The sequence below is a fragment of the Electrophorus electricus genome, chromosome 4, assembly GCF_013358815.1.
Source record: "Electrophorus electricus isolate fEleEle1 chromosome 4, fEleEle1.pri, whole genome shotgun sequence".
NCBI classification, from domain to species: Eukaryota; Metazoa; Chordata; class Actinopteri; order Gymnotiformes; family Gymnotidae; genus Electrophorus; species Electrophorus electricus.
This window is the reverse complement of record NC_049538.1, coordinates 3,694,058-3,712,274: the sequence shown is the minus strand read 5'-3', so window position 1 is coordinate 3,712,274 and position 18,217 is coordinate 3,694,058.

The window sequence follows — 18,217 nt, the reverse complement described above, 5'->3', positions numbered from 1 at the left end:
ATTCAACGGAGAGAATAAAAGAAAGACCAAGAAAAAAATGTTATCTTACCACACACAACAATGGTGGGATTCAACTGAACATCATCCATCTGTACTTCCCCTGCCAGGCACGTGTCCTCCATATAACAGAACATCACATCTTCCTTCTCATCAAACTAGGACAGCAGAAGCAGCACCATCTCTCAGCTCATCACTTTAAACTTTGTTACAGCCTATAGGAAATTTTTGTTCCGGTTTTCACACCCAGTATTCCTGTAATTGAGGAGACCTTTCTCCTTCAGATCCACATTCCGTGTGAAAGTTTCTTGAAGGCCAGTTTCCGTGAGTTCCTTAAAGTGGACAGCCATGCCAAGTTCATTGAGGTATTTTATATTTTTTCCCCTGGTTGACTTGTTTATGTTGGGTGTTATGTTGTGTGTAGAAAGTCACCTTCATTAGAAATTTGACCTCCTGTAAATTTGCATCGGTTTGCTGAGAATATCATCTTCAGTTTTACTTTCTTCTCTTGTTCTCTCTCTGGGCTCTCACCATGGGGCAAGAATTTTAGATCCCAGTTAATGCACCCATCAGTGCAATGCTTTTGTTTTCTTATTTTTTGTGTCATAGATTGCTTCATATTATCTCTAAATGCTTGACTAGAGAGTGATACCCTGGCCCAATCACGTCTCCCTCTATTATGTCATGCAGAGATGTAGGATATTTTGGCAACTTCAGTAGAGTTCCTTTTACTGATGCAATAAGTCGTTGGCATCATCTCACACACCACAATCTGGACCACTTCCTTTCTCATTCATGGTATAGGTCTTTTTCCTCTCTCCAATGAGTGCATCAGTTCCTCTAGGAACATATCCCATGGGTTATAAAGGTTTCCACCCAGTCTATATCAGGGCTTTGGCAGGTGTTGGACGAGGTTGAGGATGAACTAGTAGGTGAAAGTCACACAGGGATGGAGCTTTGAAAGATTGAATGCAGGTGGTCCTGGGGAGGCATCAACAGAAGTGCTACTGGTTTCAGGAGCCTAGGCTGCAAATAAAATAAATAATTTTTTGTGTAAGAATACAATGTGAATGCTTTTATATTTTAGATTTCTCTTGAATGCAGCCTACTATCTCAGCTCCGACGCAGCCAGGACAAACAAAATGTTGTTTTTACGAAGAAAAAACAAAACAAAACCTAGAACCTGTGATTTTTGCTGAGATATTCTGACAATACAGTAACCATGTAAACAACTTTACAGAACAATTTATAAATTGTACAGTTTAAAACTAGTGCAATTGACAAAAAAGTACATTTAGAACCAATAAATCCAATAGCGTTTTTTTTTTGATAAATTAACATGATCACACTGTTAAGAGAATCATTTCAGTAATATTTCTATGCAGGTGGCATATCAAACAGCATTATTTAATTGTCAAATCCTCATTATATGACTCATTTAACTGTTTTTTTTTGTTTGTTTGTTTTTTAAATAATGTACTGTCACTTGCTTTTATAATGTACTATTCCTCAACACTACAGGCAGACTAGGAGCATCTTAGATGACCGTGGACGCATTCAAAGGGAGTGAGCCAAGTGGAGGAGTGCGTGAGCGAGTTGCGGGCGTATTCCGCCCATGTGAGGAATTTGTGCCAGTCAGTTTGTGAGGTACACTACTGGTGGAGGAACCTTCCGACCTCTTGAGTTACCCAGTCGACTGGGGATGATGACCAGAGGAGAGATTCATAGTTATATTCCTAGTTTACAAAACTGCCTCCAGACTTGATGTAAATTTGGAACCATGATCAGATCTCTTCTGGTAGACCAAATATGCAAAATACATAAGTGAACATGGCTTCTGCGGTTTCCAAGGCCATAGGCAAGTGAGGAAAAGGAATGAGGCGACATGTTAGACAGCTTGTCCACTACCAGCATTATGACCATGTTTCTCTCAGAGGCAGGTAAGTCTGTGATGAAGTCTGTTGCAATGTGGGTCCAGGGGCGATGTGGCGGGGACTGTAGCTTTCCAGCAGGGATAGTGCGATGGGTGCGTGACTGGGCACAGACTACACAAGACATCATGTAAAGCACGCATATCGTGAGGAAGGGAGGGCCACCAAAAGTTACGTGGTGCGAGTGATACCCAGATGTCCGTTACATAAGGTCGTATGAGCCCATTCTAGTCATGTTCCTCTGTGGGAAGCTGAAATGTATTGTGTTTCTGGGGGGCATTCCTCTGGGCTAGGGTCATCCTTCAGAGCATTCTCCAGGTCGTCTTGGAAGCGCCAACGTATGGGAGCTAGGAAGCAGCTATTAGGCAGGATGGTCTCTGGATTCGGGTTGGTCTCTCTCTTGTCATAGATCTGTGACAAGGCATCTACCTTTTGATTCTTGGAACCGGGTCTGTAAGACACAGTGAAGTTAAACCGGGAGACCACCTAGCTTGTCTTGGATTGAGTCATCGAGCTGACCGTAGGTACTCTAGGTTTCGATGGTCTGTGTATACCAAGAAGGGGTGTTCAGCCCCTTCTAACCAGTGTCTCCATTGCTCTAGGGCAAGTTTGACTGCGAGAATGGCGGCCCTTGGCTATCACCAGATCAAGTTTAAAAAGATTCTACTGCATCAGTTTTTAATAAATTATATTGAAGTCCTTGTTTTTGGTAGTTGGTGATATTAGGGGTAAGGTTAAATTTGTTCAGCCTCTTCATGAAGTAGATCCTTCACATATTTATTTTGTGTTAGCACCAAGCCAATATCTCCATTTATTCATCCAGCCCAATCACGTCTCTATTCTGTCTTGCACAGATGGAGGATATTTTGCCACCATCAGTAGAGTTCCTTTGATTTATGCATAAAGTCTTGGACATCATCTCACACACTACAATCCAGATCGCTTCCTTTCTCATTCGTGGTCTAGGTAGGTTTTTTTCCTCTGTCGAATGATCGCATCAATTTGTCTGGGAATGTAGCCCATGGATCATAAAGGTATCCATCCATTCTGTATGAGGGTTTTGGCAGCTGTTGGACGAGGTTGAGAATTAACTTGTAGGTGAAAGTGACTGCAAGAATGCAGGTGGTCCTGGGGAGGCATCAACAGAAGTGCTACTGGTTTCAGGAGCCTAGGCTGCAAATAAAATAAATAATTTTCTGTGTAAGAATACAATGTGAATGCTTTTATATTTTAGCTTTCTCTTGAATGCAGCCTACTATCTCAGCTCCCACGCAGCCAGGACTTTGCAGGCTTGAACTGAAAATCATATGTCGCCAGCCCAAGGGAATGGAAGGTCTCTTCTAGAATATCCTTCATCATCTCTGGAAGGTCAGGCAAGACCTCATTGATTGTGGTGTGTAATCATGTTTGCCCCAAGTCAGTCAGTCATTTCTGGAAGATTGTTTGTTGTAGTACAACTAAAAGGGGGGGGGGGAAACAAAACAAAAAAACCTGCCCTTACATTGATCAAGTCAGTGCATATAAACCACCCCATTTGTTTTGAGAGCTTTCTTACATGGAATGTGTGAATTTTGGCATAGTTTCCACTACAGTGGCCAAGATAATGGGTCCTTTGCCAACACACCAATTCAGTGGAATGACTGTGCCCGTTAACAATGTATGATGGTAACAGAATAAGCTACCAAGTAGTTCATGGTAAGGCATTGCAGCCTTGAACTCTCATTGTGAATACCAGCTCTCCTCTGTGCCAAAAGAAAGCCAAATGTATAACGAATATGCCTACGCTAATCGTGAGGCATCAGGAAAATGCACACAATCTAAACAAGACTATAGTTTAGTAAATGATAAATGCTAAAAATAATAGTTGATTGACCACTTCTGAAACGCACGCTGTAGAAAATAAAAAATGTTGTTTTTACGAAGAAAAAACAAAACAAAACCTAGAACCTGTGATTTTTGCTGAGATATTCTGACAATACAGTAACCATGTAAACAACTTTACAGAACAATTTGTAAATTGTACAGTTTAAAACTAGTGCAATTGACAAAAAAGTACATTTAGAACCAATAAATCCAATAGCGTTTTTTTTTTGATAAATTAACATGATCACACTGTTAAGAGAATCATTTCAGTAATACTTCTATGCAGGTGGCATATCAAACAGCATTATTTAATTGTCAAATCCTCATTATATGACTCATTTAACTGTTTTTTGTTTGTTTGTTTGTTTTTTACATAATGTACTGTCACTTGCTTTTATAATGTACTATTCCTCAACACTACAGGCAGACTAGGAGCATCTTAGATGACCGTGGACGCATTCAAAGGGAGTGAGCCAAGTGGAGGAGTGCGTGAGCGAGTTGCGGGCGTATTCCGCCCATGTGAGGAATTTGTGCCAGTCAGTTTGTGAGGTACACTACTGGTGGAGGAACCTTCCGACCTCTTGAGTTACCCAGTCGACTGGGGATGATGACCAGAGGAGAGATTCATAGTTATATTCCTAGTTTACAAAACTGCCTCCTGACTTGATGTAAATTTGGAACCATGATCAGATCTCTTCTGGTAGACCAAATATGCAAAATACATAAGTGAACATGGCTTCTGCAGTTTCCAAGGCCATAGGCAAGTGAGGAAAAGGAATGAGGCGACATGTTAGACAGCTTGTCCACTACCAGCATTATGACCATGTTTCTCTCAGAGGCAGGTAAGTCTGTGATGAAGTCTGTTGCAATGTGGGTCCAGGGGCGATGTGGCGGGGACTGTAGCTTTCCAGCAGGGATAGTGCGATGGGTGCGTGACTGGGCACAGACTACACAAGACATCATGTAAAGCACGCATATCGTGAGGAAGGGAGGGCCACCAAAACTTACGTGGTGCGAGTGATACCCAGATGTCCGTTACATAAGGTCGTATGAGCCCATTCTAGTAATGTTCCTCTGTGGGAAGCTGAAATGTATTGTTTTTCTGGGGGGCATTCCTCTGGGCTAGGGTCATCCTTCAGAGCATTCTCCAGGTCGTCTTGGAAGCGCCAACGTATGGGAGCTAGGAAGCAGCTATTAGGCAGGATGGTCTCTGGATTCGGGTTGGTCTCTCTCTTGTCATAGATCTGTGACAAGGCATCTACCTTTTGATTCTTGGAACCGGGTCTGTAAGACACAGTGAAGTTAAACCGGGAGACCACCTAGCTTGTCTTGGATTGAGTCATCGAGCTGACCGTAGGTACTCTAGGTTTCGATGGTCTGTGTATACCAAGAAGGGGTGTTCAGCCCCTTCTAACCAGTGTCTCCATTGCTCTAGGGCAAGTTTGACTGCGAGAATGGCGGCCCTTGGCTATCACCAGATCAAGTTTAAAAAGATTCTACTGCATCAGTTTTTAATAAATTATATTGAAGTCCTTGTTTTTGGTAGTTGGTGATATTAGGGGTAAGGTTAAATTTGTTCAGCCTCTTCATGAAGTAGATCCTTCACATATTTATTTTGTGTTAGCACCAAGCTAATATCTCCATTTATTCATCCAGCCCAATCACGTCTCTATTCTGTCTTGCACAGATGGAGGATATTTTGCCACCATCAGTAGAGTTCCTTTGATTTATGCATAAAGTCTTGGACATCATCTCACACACTACAATCCAGATCGCTTCCTTTCTCATTCGTGGTCTAGGTAGGTTTTTTTCCTCTGTCGAATGATCGCATCAATTTGTCTGGGAATGTAGCCCATGGATCATAAAGGTATCCATCCATTCTGTATGAGGGTTTTGGCAGCTGTTGGACGAGGTTGAGAATTAACTTGTAGGTGAAAGTGACTGCAAGAATGCAGGTGGTCCTGGGGAGGCATCAACAGAAGTGCTACTGGTTTCAGGAGCCTAGGCTGCAAATAAAATAAATAATTTTCTGTGTAAGAATACAATGTGAATGCTTTTATATTTTAGCTTTCTCTTGAATGCAGCCTACTATCTCAGCTCCCACGCAGCCAGGACTTTGCAGGCTTGAACTGAAAATCATATGTCGCCAGCCCAAGGGAATGGAAGGTCTCTTCTAGAATATCCTTCATCATCTCTGGAAGGTCAGGCAAGACCTCATTGATTGTGGTGTGTAATCATGTTTGCCCCAAGTCAGTCAGTCATTTCTGGAAGATTGTTTGTTGTAGTACAACTAAAAGGGGGGGGTGAAACAAAACAAAAAAACCTGCCCTTACATTGATCAAGTCAGTGCATATAAACCACCCCATTTGTTTTGAGAGCTTTCTTACATGGAATGTGTGAATTTTGGCATAGTTTCCACTACAGTGGCCAAGATAATGGGTCCTTTGCCAACACACCAATTCAGTGGAATGACTGTGCCCGTTAACAATGTATGATGGTAACAGAATAAGCTACCAAGTAGTTCATGGTAAGGCATTGCAGCCTTGAACTCTCATTGGGAATACCAGCTCTCCTCTGTGCCAAAAGAAAGCCAGCTTTCTGTACTTCCATTCCAAAATACAGACATATTACACATCCCCCCCCCCCCCTCATTCGAGCTGAATTAACAGTAAATTCACCTGGCTTTTGGTCCATTTAAGTCAAGATTGGCAGGAATGTAGGCTTCATGTAATCAGGAATTTAAATACTGCTTTTAAAAGATCCAGACCACTCCAGGCAAACTTGTCTTTGGGAAAAGAAAGCAAGTTGACCAGTAGTTTGAGAACATTTTTTCAGAAACCATTTGCAGGGTAGACTCAATTGCCAGAGCCTGTGACCATGCAGACCCACATGACAATTCAGATGGCATGTACTGGTGGCCTGCAGCAAGTTCACAGCACAGGGCAATAGCTGCAGAGAACGCCATCCCTTAGACTCACACCACCTGAAAGCAGAACATTCCTTGATTAACCATTTCAAATCCTGGAGGATTACACCCACATGAGTGAGTGGTTTGCTACTACACAGGTTCTCCAAAACAGACTGGAGCACTCCAGTGCTTACACTTTACCTTCAAACACCCTTAGTTCCTCCCTTCACCACTACAGAACGTTCAAAAGCTGAACACAATCCGAGACGAGGTGCCCATCTCACCTGGCCTTCATTAACAATAATGTTAATTTAACAATAGTGTTCAGTTATTGTGTGCGCCAAACAGCGAATCTGCTGTTACGAGCTTGTTCGATGTAACGAATTCTAACGGGGGACAATGTGTAGACATAATACCTTTATGAATTTTTCGTCCTCGATTGCTTTCCTTATGTCGTAGTGCTCCTCCCCTCTGGGAAATGAACGCCAGATTGAAGGAGCGATAAAACGCGATGCCTTAGCACACGGTTGTCACTTTGAAATGACCACTTGTTTATGAAGCGAGGCGCTGATGTAACGATTTCATGGCAGTTTTGTTCAACATAGTTGTTTAACATGTGTTATCAGTTAAAGTGTTGCTGAACACTTTACTATCATGCCGTCAGTGAAAAAAAAAACGTTGCTTTAAGATAAACGAAGCAACAGTTCAACCCACAATTCAAAACTGCGGCTGCATTAATGTTATTCCTGAGCGCCATAGTAGGGCTGGAATGAGAGCTTTTGTGATTCTAGGCTATGAAACATTTCCCTGTTAAATGAAGATTTTATTTGCGCAATATACAACAATGTATAACGAATATGCCTACGCTAATCGTGAGGCATCAGGAAAATGCACACAATCTAAACAAGACTATAGTTTAGTAAATGATAAATGCTAAAAATAATAGTTGATTGACCACTTCTTAAACGCACGCTGTAAAAAAATGTTTTTACGAAAAAAAAAACCTGGCATCTATGATTACTGTATTTTTACATATTTATTCTGGCAAACCTCTAAACAACTTTCCAGAACACTTTGTAAATTATACAGTTTAAAACTGTTGCAATTGACAAAAAAGTACACTTTGTACCAGTAAATCCAAAAGCCATTTTTTTTTATAAATTAACATGATCACACTGTTACTAAACTAATCATTTCAGTAATGTTTACATGCAGTTGTCCCACCAAACAGCATTATTTACCTGTCAAATCCTCATTATATGACTCATTTTTTTTTATAATGCACTGACCTTTGCTTTTATAATGTACTATTCCTCAATGCTACAGGCAGACTGAGAGCATCTTAGATGATTTCATTAAATTGCCTTCATACCTATGTTCAATTTTTACTATAAATGTGAAAAATGTAATCTAGTGCACACATTTTAAGAATTTTACATCTGAAAAGCAAAGCTATACATACCTTAAGTTATTGTACTGAAAGAATCTAACAATAGCTCTAATTACTCTAAAATCATTCCCCAACAAACTTTTGTCTGAAACTTTTATTTGCTTTTATTGTCCTGTCCACATATATCTGGATATTTTTGAAAACATTTTGTTCCCCTGTCTTCAGCAACATTTCTGAAAGTTTCTCTGCCCACACAAGAATGCAAAAACAAAGTTCACAAAGTTGGTATCAAATTCCTTAAGAAGCAAATGCCAAAAGCCAAAACAGACATACATTCTATACAAAATAATGATTTTCTCACTGTGTTGTTCAAACAGCCGGTCTCCATAAATCAGTCTTAGCGACTCATAACCCAATCTATACCAGAAAAAAAAAAGCTTAAAATCAAGAGGCAAAAATGCTGAACAAATGCTGCGTTTTCAAAACTATTCAGATACGTGAGGAGATATCTTAATCTTGTTGAACTGAGTAGATGAGCTGAACCAAACCTTTAAACTGTGAGTGAGGCATGTCGCATGCCATACATCTTATTGAGTTTAGTCCATATTTAGGCATACTATTCATGATCCGAAAGTTCCGGAATTAACGTAAGGACTGTAGGGTTCATGTAACGAGTGGCGAGAATGCCGAAGGGCATGGAGCAGGACTCACAGACTCCCGTGACGTGGACAAACGTTTATTAACATAAAACACAAACAACAACGGGGGCACTCACACAAAAGAACAGTAAACGCGAACACACCAACAGTTTTAAATAACATGAACATTAATATAGATTACATAAACATCAACGATAATTACCACTAAAATACATTGCCATTAACACGATTACGTCAACAATGACCAACAACACTGCACACAATGACGAAGGTTTAAATACACAAACAAAACAACGTACAGGTGTGTGCAGGCGTGGTTACGAACAAAACCCTCCCACTGCACGTGGCGGGCCAAACCACGTGACTCGCGAGAGGCGAGCGTTCCGTGACAGTTCACAGGTAGATAGGACGTGCTTGTCTTCTCCAATTTAGTGCCCTTCTCTGGGTTGATGGTGAAAAAACACCTTGGGAAATAGAAGAAAAACTGATGACTGTACAAATAATACTTTCATTAAATAATTCTTTCATTAACAAGAAAAAAAACTTCACATCAACCATTTTTATTCAAACTTATTAATAAGACACTTAATAATAAAAAGGTAAATTGACAACTCCCCTAAACCACAAATGTCTGCAGGGTCTAGATTTGTGTCAGTTCAAGAGATTAAAAATGTTAGATAACGTTATTCAGAAGACACAGAAGCTCCAGGGTTGATGCCAGCTCTGATGGGTAATGGATGTTGAAACAATAATAGCTCCCAAACATCATGCACAGGGTTGAAATGAAGGAGGGGGTGTTGTCTTATGCAGTGTTTCAATCCACGCTCAACATGAACCATCCAGAAGAAAAGCAAGATTGTTCTTTAAAATAAATAAATTAATAATTGGGACAAAATTAAAACAAGATATGTTTCTGAAACTTTTCACAAAATCTATTTACTTTACAGCGCAGCACGTAACCCTTCAAAGTGTCAAGTGTTTTGCTACAATAATGGCAGGTAATCATTTTTTAGCAAACAAACCAACAAAACTGCCCGTTAAGGTTTTAGCCTCCTCTACCGAGACTGCAAAAATCACCACACTGATTCAGAGCTCATATATTTTAAAAATGAAAAATACAGGCCTTTATATTTGCAGGAATGGAAAATTTACACTGATGGGCAGATAAAATAACATATTTGTTAATGTCCTAATATTTATAGACCTAATAATATAGACCTAATAATAAATGTCATTCATCTGCCTAAATATTAACAACATACTCCATGTTCCCTGCAGTTATTTTATTTTGTACAGTGAACATAAATAGGAAAGTGTTAACATTTCAACTTAACCCCTTAAATGTTTTAAATCAAGGAAGCTGTAAAAATAGTGCATGCAATGCATTTTTAGTGACGTATTACTACAGTGTTACTACTATCTACTGATATTGTTAAATATAGGTCCAGTCGATTCTAACCAGACACATCACCTGATTTAACCTTTCATATGAACACAATTTTACTGCATTTGTACACATTCTTATTTATAATATGTAATTTGTAAACTCAAAATTGTCATGATGTAATTTTAACTGTATTGTATTGTTCTTGGTATTACAGGGTTTTTGTGTGTTTAAACTAGAGCAATCAGTAGATTCTATAAAGAAATATTATTTTTTTAACATATGGTTATTTTAAAATTAACAGTTGTTTTGTTTAGTGTTTTATATGGCATACTGTAATTTACACATTGTTTCATTGTTTCTATTTACACTTTTTAAATGTCAAGATTTTACAGCATTTTACTGTTAATTTCACAGACATGTCTACAGTGCATTGGTACACTATTGAAAAGGCCCCAGAATAGATTGTTCATGAAAATGTTCTTTCTGGGTGATTATGCCCTGAACTCCCATCCAGAAGTGATTGAGTCTAAGTCCCCAAAGCCTTTAACTCCTAGATGATACTCAATTGAGAAAATAATTTATGAGAATGTCAATTATGAAAAGAAAAGGAATAGGATCATAGCAAACTGCAAAGAAATATCTTCTTTCTATTGTGCCAGGAAAAGTCACCTTTCAATTCTTCTGCGACTTCTGCTTCTACTGTTTTGTACCTTTTCATGTGGATACCTGAGCTGATCTGTGAAGCACTCCCAGAGGCAAAATATCTTTCTGCCTCCTGCTACACCTCTTGAATTTGAACATGGCCCGAAATCTTATGTTCAACTCTGTGGCTGGTGCCATTACATAAATAAATTCCTCACTGCATTATAACAAGAACTGTATGGGTTTATATTTGTGGTCAATTTCAACATGAACTTTAATGGGTTATATTTGTGTCAAATTTCTGAGTATAGAAGATGATATTTTGAATCCATAAAGAGAATTTTGCATGACCAATATATACTGACACACAAAATTATTAATTTTGAATAATCAAAATCAAACTTTGTTAAAGTTAGTTTATCTGCTTGTAAATTATTGGAGTTTCGAATTTTGACCTTTATCTCAATCAGTTCTGTTACAATTAACGTGACTGGTAACCTGTGTTTCAACTTAACAGATGTCTGACAGTGAAATCATTGACTTGGCGAGTCTCGGAAGACCATTCCAGTTGGGAATGTTGTACGACTGTTGCAGAGATATTCTCATCCCAGGTAGAGAAACATTTCATAACTCACAGGTTCAAAACTTTGTTCTTTTGCAACAAAAACATGAATAATTACACACTCACACACACAGAGACAATTTTAACATACAGTTAGTTTAAATAATGCACTTTTGCAACATATACTTTGCAAAATACAAAACATAAAAATAGAAAACATTTAAAAAATAAACTTGATAAATCCTAAATCTCATTTTGCACAGATTATTTGTTCCTTAAAACCTCACAATAAGTTTAAGGTAAAAATCATACACCTATAATTTGGATAACAGGTGTATCTTATGATAATACATAATGATACAATATCAATATGGATTACACAACAAACATTATATAACTGTAAAAGATAATTTCATTACACATTAACACACTGGCCATAAAGTGCTTTTTGTCCAAATAATTTGTGATATGACTGAGATTAATCCTTTCATCCTTCAAAAGCCATTGTTAATATGATTAAGAATTAAATCCTAATTAAATAATTACTAAATAAATAAATTGTTTAGGATTGTCATGATTATTTCATCAATATCACATAGTTAATAGAATAGAGAATATCAAATTAATTCATTTATACTGTAGTAAAAACATGCATTTGAGATTATTCAAATAATTACTATCTTGCCATAAATATTGGAACCCATGAACTTCTTTCAGAACATGCACCATTTCTCCCAGAAAATTGTTACGATTATAAATTACAAAAAAAGTCTAATTGTTCAACACAGCTTTTTTTTTAGGAAACTTGAACAAAATTAGGATGAAGTTTTTTAAAGCCTTCAAATATTTTACCTCTTATACATCTCAGAGACCCTGGCACTCTTATTAATTGTCTTAAGTGGAAACATTCCTCAGCCAACAGTAATTACAGATTTTAAAACACTGCTGAACAAAAACTTATTTACTTAAAATCATTTATTTTACATTTATTGTTATAATAAAATACTGAGAATAAATAATGGTCAATAATGTGCATGAAGGTAAATTAAAAATAAATATACTAATAGTATATTATATAGAAATATATATGCTAATTGGAATGGTAATTTTTACTAGTACAAATTATATTCTTGATATGATAAATGCAATGTTTACTAGTAGAAATTGAAGTCTTCACAAATTAAATCCTTACTAGTAAAAATAAATCTTTTACTTGTAAAATGTCTGCTAGTGATAATTCTTAACCATTCTTTTTTGGGGAAATATGTTTTACTAGTACAAATTCAATACATACATCTAGAAATTCAATTATTACATGTAAAAATGTAATTTGTACTAGTAAAATGTTTTACATGAAGTAATAACATTTTTAGTAGTAAGAACAAGAACTACAACAGGAAAAATATAAAGATGGTTAGCCAATGCGAATTTCTATTACTTTTATTCTTCTGCAAATATAAAATAACTAAATATATTAGAAGAATAATATTACAAAGTATATATGATTAAATGTTTAAAGGTTAATTGTATGGTATTTAATTGTGCTCATTAAGTGTATGGTGTTTTCTAAATTTAGGTATCACACTTTGGGATTCAGAGACACTGAAAAAAAAAAACATAAATGTGAAGCCACAGACAAAATGGAAAATGTGCTGTACCTATGTTTGTGTGGCTCTACCCCTTGAATTCAAAGACATGTGTTTGTAGTATAAAATGGTGTTTCAACAACAGCTCTGTAAGCTTCTTCCATCTATAAGGGGGGGAGGAACAGAAGAACAGGAACTTGTGACTTTACTGACCAGCGTGGAAAGGTCTCCCTTTCAGGGTGCTCTCATATCTGCTTATATGAATGACAGAGAAAAAGAGATGAATGTCCTCAGATCATACCTGGACACCATGAAAGAGGTCCCTGTGTTTCCCTCCAATAATGACTTGATCAAAGAAGTTCTAAAGTCAGCTAATGACTATGTTATAGCCTCTTTACCCTGTTTAGCCAGTTTGCTTTCATATATTCTTGTGTTTGTTTAATCATGTATCCCTGTACTCTCCATGTCGGCTCAATGACCCTGGACCACACATGTCCGCCTCCTTACCGCTCACCATTACAACAAGAAACGTCAGAGAACTGACAGAATTATCTCATACGAGCCCAGCTCTCCAAAGGCAAAGCAGTGGGTCGGTGGCGATGTGGCTACTCTAACCTTGCAAAGTGTACGACTGTTTGTAGAGTTCAAGGAGGCCAACTGTGGAAGAGAAAATGTTGCATTCTGCATTGCATCAACCCCAAGCAAAGTCAGTGTAGCCTCATCAATCCAAGTTTATGAGAAAGGCTCACTGTTGAGTTCACAATATGAGCTTCCTTCAAAGTCACCTGTGCCCACCATTTTGAATGCTGAACATGACTGTAAATTGGAAATCAACAAACCAGCACATGGTGTCAATAGTGTGGAGTCATATGTAATCTTGCACCAAACAGTACAAAGTTCAGAGTGGATTAAATTGAACACAGAGAGTAATTCCCCCCTGGTTACTGTCAAGGATTTAGAGCCAAATAAAGAATATCACTTTAGTTCCCAGGCTGTGTGTTGCCCAGGGGTAAGTCTGACTATTGATGCAACGCAAGACCCGCCTATGTAGTCCCATGCCCATGACCTCCCAAAATGAAATGTGCAGAATCAGGTGCAGTAACGATAACTTGGGACATTCCTACGTCCATTGGAGAGCAAGCTGAAGTCTTTGAGTATGTCATAGAGTACACACAGGATAAAAAAGGTAAACCATGGATATCTATGACCTCCACAATGAGGGAGTGTACATTGAAGACCCTAACAAATGACATTTCTTACACCATCAGTTTCAGCCAACTGTGGAATTGCAGGAATGAGTCTCCCCAGTGTGGAGACTACTATTCAGCCTTCTGACAAGCCTAGAAAAACATCACCTGAAATCAGGAGTCAGCTCTTCTTGGAGAAATCGTCAGTCATAGAAAAAGGCAATCCAACTGTTCGTGTACTGCACCTGCAAAGCAGGTATAGTAAGAATGAGGGTGTCAAACACTGTGTCTTTGGCCAAAAGGTGGAGGCTGCAAAAAACAAAGTGATCCTTTTACTTGGGGCAACAGGTTCAGGAAAAACAACCCTCATCAATGCAATGATCAATTACATTCTAGGTGTGAAGTGGGGGGGAAATTATCACTTCAAACTGATCAATGAAGTTACCAATCGATCACAGGCAGAAAGTCAGACAACTGAAGTCACATCTTATGAGCTGTATAACGAACCAGGCTTTCAGGCCCCCTACTCTTTGACCATTGTGGATACTCCAGGGTTTGGAGATACCCGTGGGATAGAACATGACAAACAGATCACAGAGCAGATTAAGAACTTCCTTTGTAACCCTTTGGGGATTCAGCATATTGATGCTGTCTGCTTTGTCATTCGGGCTTCTCTCATCCGCCTCAGTCCTACTCAGAAATACATATTTGATTCAGTCCTCTCAATCTTTGGCAAAGACATTGCAGAGAACATAATGATTATGGTGACATTTGCACATGGGACAGACATCCCAGCTCTAGAGGCCATCAGTGCAGCTGAAGTTCCCTGCCAAAAAAATAAAAAGGGACTCCACACTCACTTCAGTTTCAACAACTCAGCTTTGTATGCTCAGAATGTGACCATAGATGATTCTGATAATGAATCAGATGATGAAGATAACTACAGTGATACTACAAAACAGAATGAGATGACCTGGGCCTCTAATTTTAAAAAAATAAAGACATTTTTTAGAGCACTGGAGGACAATGAAAGCAGAGATCTCAAAATGACTATACAGGTCTTGGAAGAGCATGAACGACTAGCAAGAGCCATGGAGGCCCTTGCCCCTCAGATCAAGGCTGGTCTCTCAAAGTGTGCAGAGATTGAGAGCAAAAAGCAGATGTTGAAAAATGAGAATGAAAAAATAAAGGAAAATGAGAATTTTGAACAAGAGCTGGAAAAGGTCAGACCAGTTAGAACTGCAGTTAACTGCTTTACCATGAACTGTAGCAGGTGTTTTTTCACATGCCACTCCAGCTGCTTCCTTCCTGAAGAAGATTCCATCAGCACTTGTGCTGTGTTTGATAATGATGGCAAATGTGTATTGTGCCCTGGAAACTGTTATTATTCCAACCATGTAAACAAGAATGTTATGGGGACATATGAAACAATAAAAAAGACACAAACAATCAAGGAGTTAAGAGATAACTTCAACAAGGCAAAGACAGCATTCATGTCCACCCATGACATGTTGGAAAAACTAGATAAAGAATACAAACATATTTACTCCAAGTTGAAGGACCTGGTCAAACTGTCTTTCAGTTGCCTTATGAGGCTGGATAAGATTGCTCTGAAACCAAGATCCCTGTCTGCAAAAGAGTACTTTGAGTTACTGATTAACACAAAAGAGGATGAGACAAAGTCTGGCTTTGAGGAACTCATTGTTAAACTGCAGAAAATGAAAGAAGAGTTTGAAAACCTGGAAAAAATTCCTGCAGAAGGGCATGTTTTGTGAATAATGAAGAAAATGAATAAACTGTGAAGAAGATGTTAACCTCTATGGCTGGCTTTGTTGATTGACATAAAAAGTTAAATGAAATACAAGAAATCAATATGTTCATATAACTGGAGAAACTGCTATCACTGCACCCTGGTTCCACCTCCCTATTCCAAATATGTTTCCATCTACATTTTCCCCCAGTGCAGTTGTTCGAATCAACTATTTTTATGATAATTGTTCATTCATCTTTCCTTTTAAACCCAGTGTTACAATAAAGCATGAAATTAGACAACAGATAAAAAGTTATCAAGAACATGAATTAGTAGAACTGTAGATCAAAGTTTGATCTATTTCTTTTAATATTTCTAAAACGGATGAATATATGGTTATAGTGTATGTTTATGACTGCAGTATGTTTGATTGTATGACAGACGGTATTATACTGTCTAAATCACATTTTTTGGCATCCTGTCCATGCTAGGCAACAACACGGAGTCTTCTCCTACAATGCTTATTAACATGCGCGAACATAGCATAATGGATCTATGCGGGATCTTCCTAGTTCAAGTTTGCATAAAAGTAAAATATACAGCAAGAACTCAATATGTTCATATAACCGGAGAAACTGCAATGACTGAAACCCTGGTCCCGCCTCCCATTTCCTGGTCCCGCCTCCCATTTCCTGGTCCCGCCTCCCATTTCCTGGTCCCGCCTCCCAGTGCCTAATGCCTCCACCTCCCTTTTCCTCCAGTGCAATTGATCAAATTAATTAATTTTATGATGTTTGTTCATTCATTCATGTTTCCTACATTAACATATAAATGTTATGAAATCATGAAATTAGGCAACATATGAAAATATATATAGAACAAGATTTTACAGAACTATTGATCAGTGGTTTTTAATACTTTTAAAACTGATGATGGCATGATTATAGGATATGGTTATGACTGCATGGTTATATGGTTTGTTTATGACTGCAGTACATTTGACTGCATGACAGTATTATACTGGTTATGTGACATTTATTGGCATCCTATCAATGCTAAGCAACAGCACTGCATTCTCCTGCATTGCTTATTAAAATGGGCAAACCCAGAATAAAGGATCTACACAGGATATTTCTGGATCATGTAGTCCTAGGTCGTCACTTGTGAAATCTCTTTGGAAAGTTTAAATGAAAGTTTAAAAAAAAAAGAATAAATAAATCATACAGCACTTTCAAAAAGACAACACAAGTCAGTATACTGCAGTTCATAATAGATGGGTGCTTTGAGCCCATGACAAATTCAGTCATTGCAAGCTATGCAAACCGTTGTGCAAGCAGAACATGAATAAACCTAAATTGTTAAATTGCTGAATTTGTGCTCTTTTTTGTTTTACACATACTACTTAATTTTAAACACAAATAACTTTTTACCTTCTCTTGGTATTCCATTTTGGTACTCTACAGTACTGCGATAACCTAGTGCACTGTACAACATAATTTGTCAGGCACAATGTCTACATGTATAAGGTGGGCTTGAACCCTGGTCAGCTAGGTGACAACACCAATAGTCTACTGGGTAATCAACCACACGCTAACAATGGTGAGCCCGTGTGCAGAACAGTTAGATCTTGGCTCGGGTAAAACAAACGGGAAAAAAGGAAAAAGCTTTTGTTCAGTGCAAGACTCACTGAAGAAAATGAACAAATGAGATAAGGAAGAAAATCTGACACTGGTCAAACATTGTTTCACTGGGCTGTATACATATATGTATTGTGATTGGTAAAAAGTCTTAATTCCCAACAAGAGCAAAGCTTACAAATCATCTATCTCTGATAATGTTTTAGATTTTACTTTTTTATAATATACAGTGTCCTTTGCTTACAATTATTAATGAAATAACCTGAATTGTCATTAGTCTATAAAGATAATCTTTATAGATAAATTCTGTTGGTGCAAAATAGTTAGAGGTTCCCAGCTATCATCGTTCCCTCACTCTGAGGACTGATGGACCCCCAGCTGTATTTTGGCTCTCTCACAGAAGCTTTCACTCGCACTCGGTCCAACCTTGAAAGGAGGTACTTCTATAATAAGAGAGAATAATCCCATTCAGGGATAGGACAAAACTGAAACAGAACACAGAGTACAGTGGTTTTCCTCTATTGAGTGTGGCTACATATTCTTATATTCTGTAATTTAGTGTGGGTTCCCCAATCATGTTATTACTGATGATCTATGACCTCAGTAGCTGCAGGATCAAAACCAGCCTGTTGGTCCTCCCAATGATAATACAGTCACCTGTTGTTTAGAGTACAAGAGAGAATTGGCCCTGCTCTCTGGCTAGGAAGGACAGCCTAGC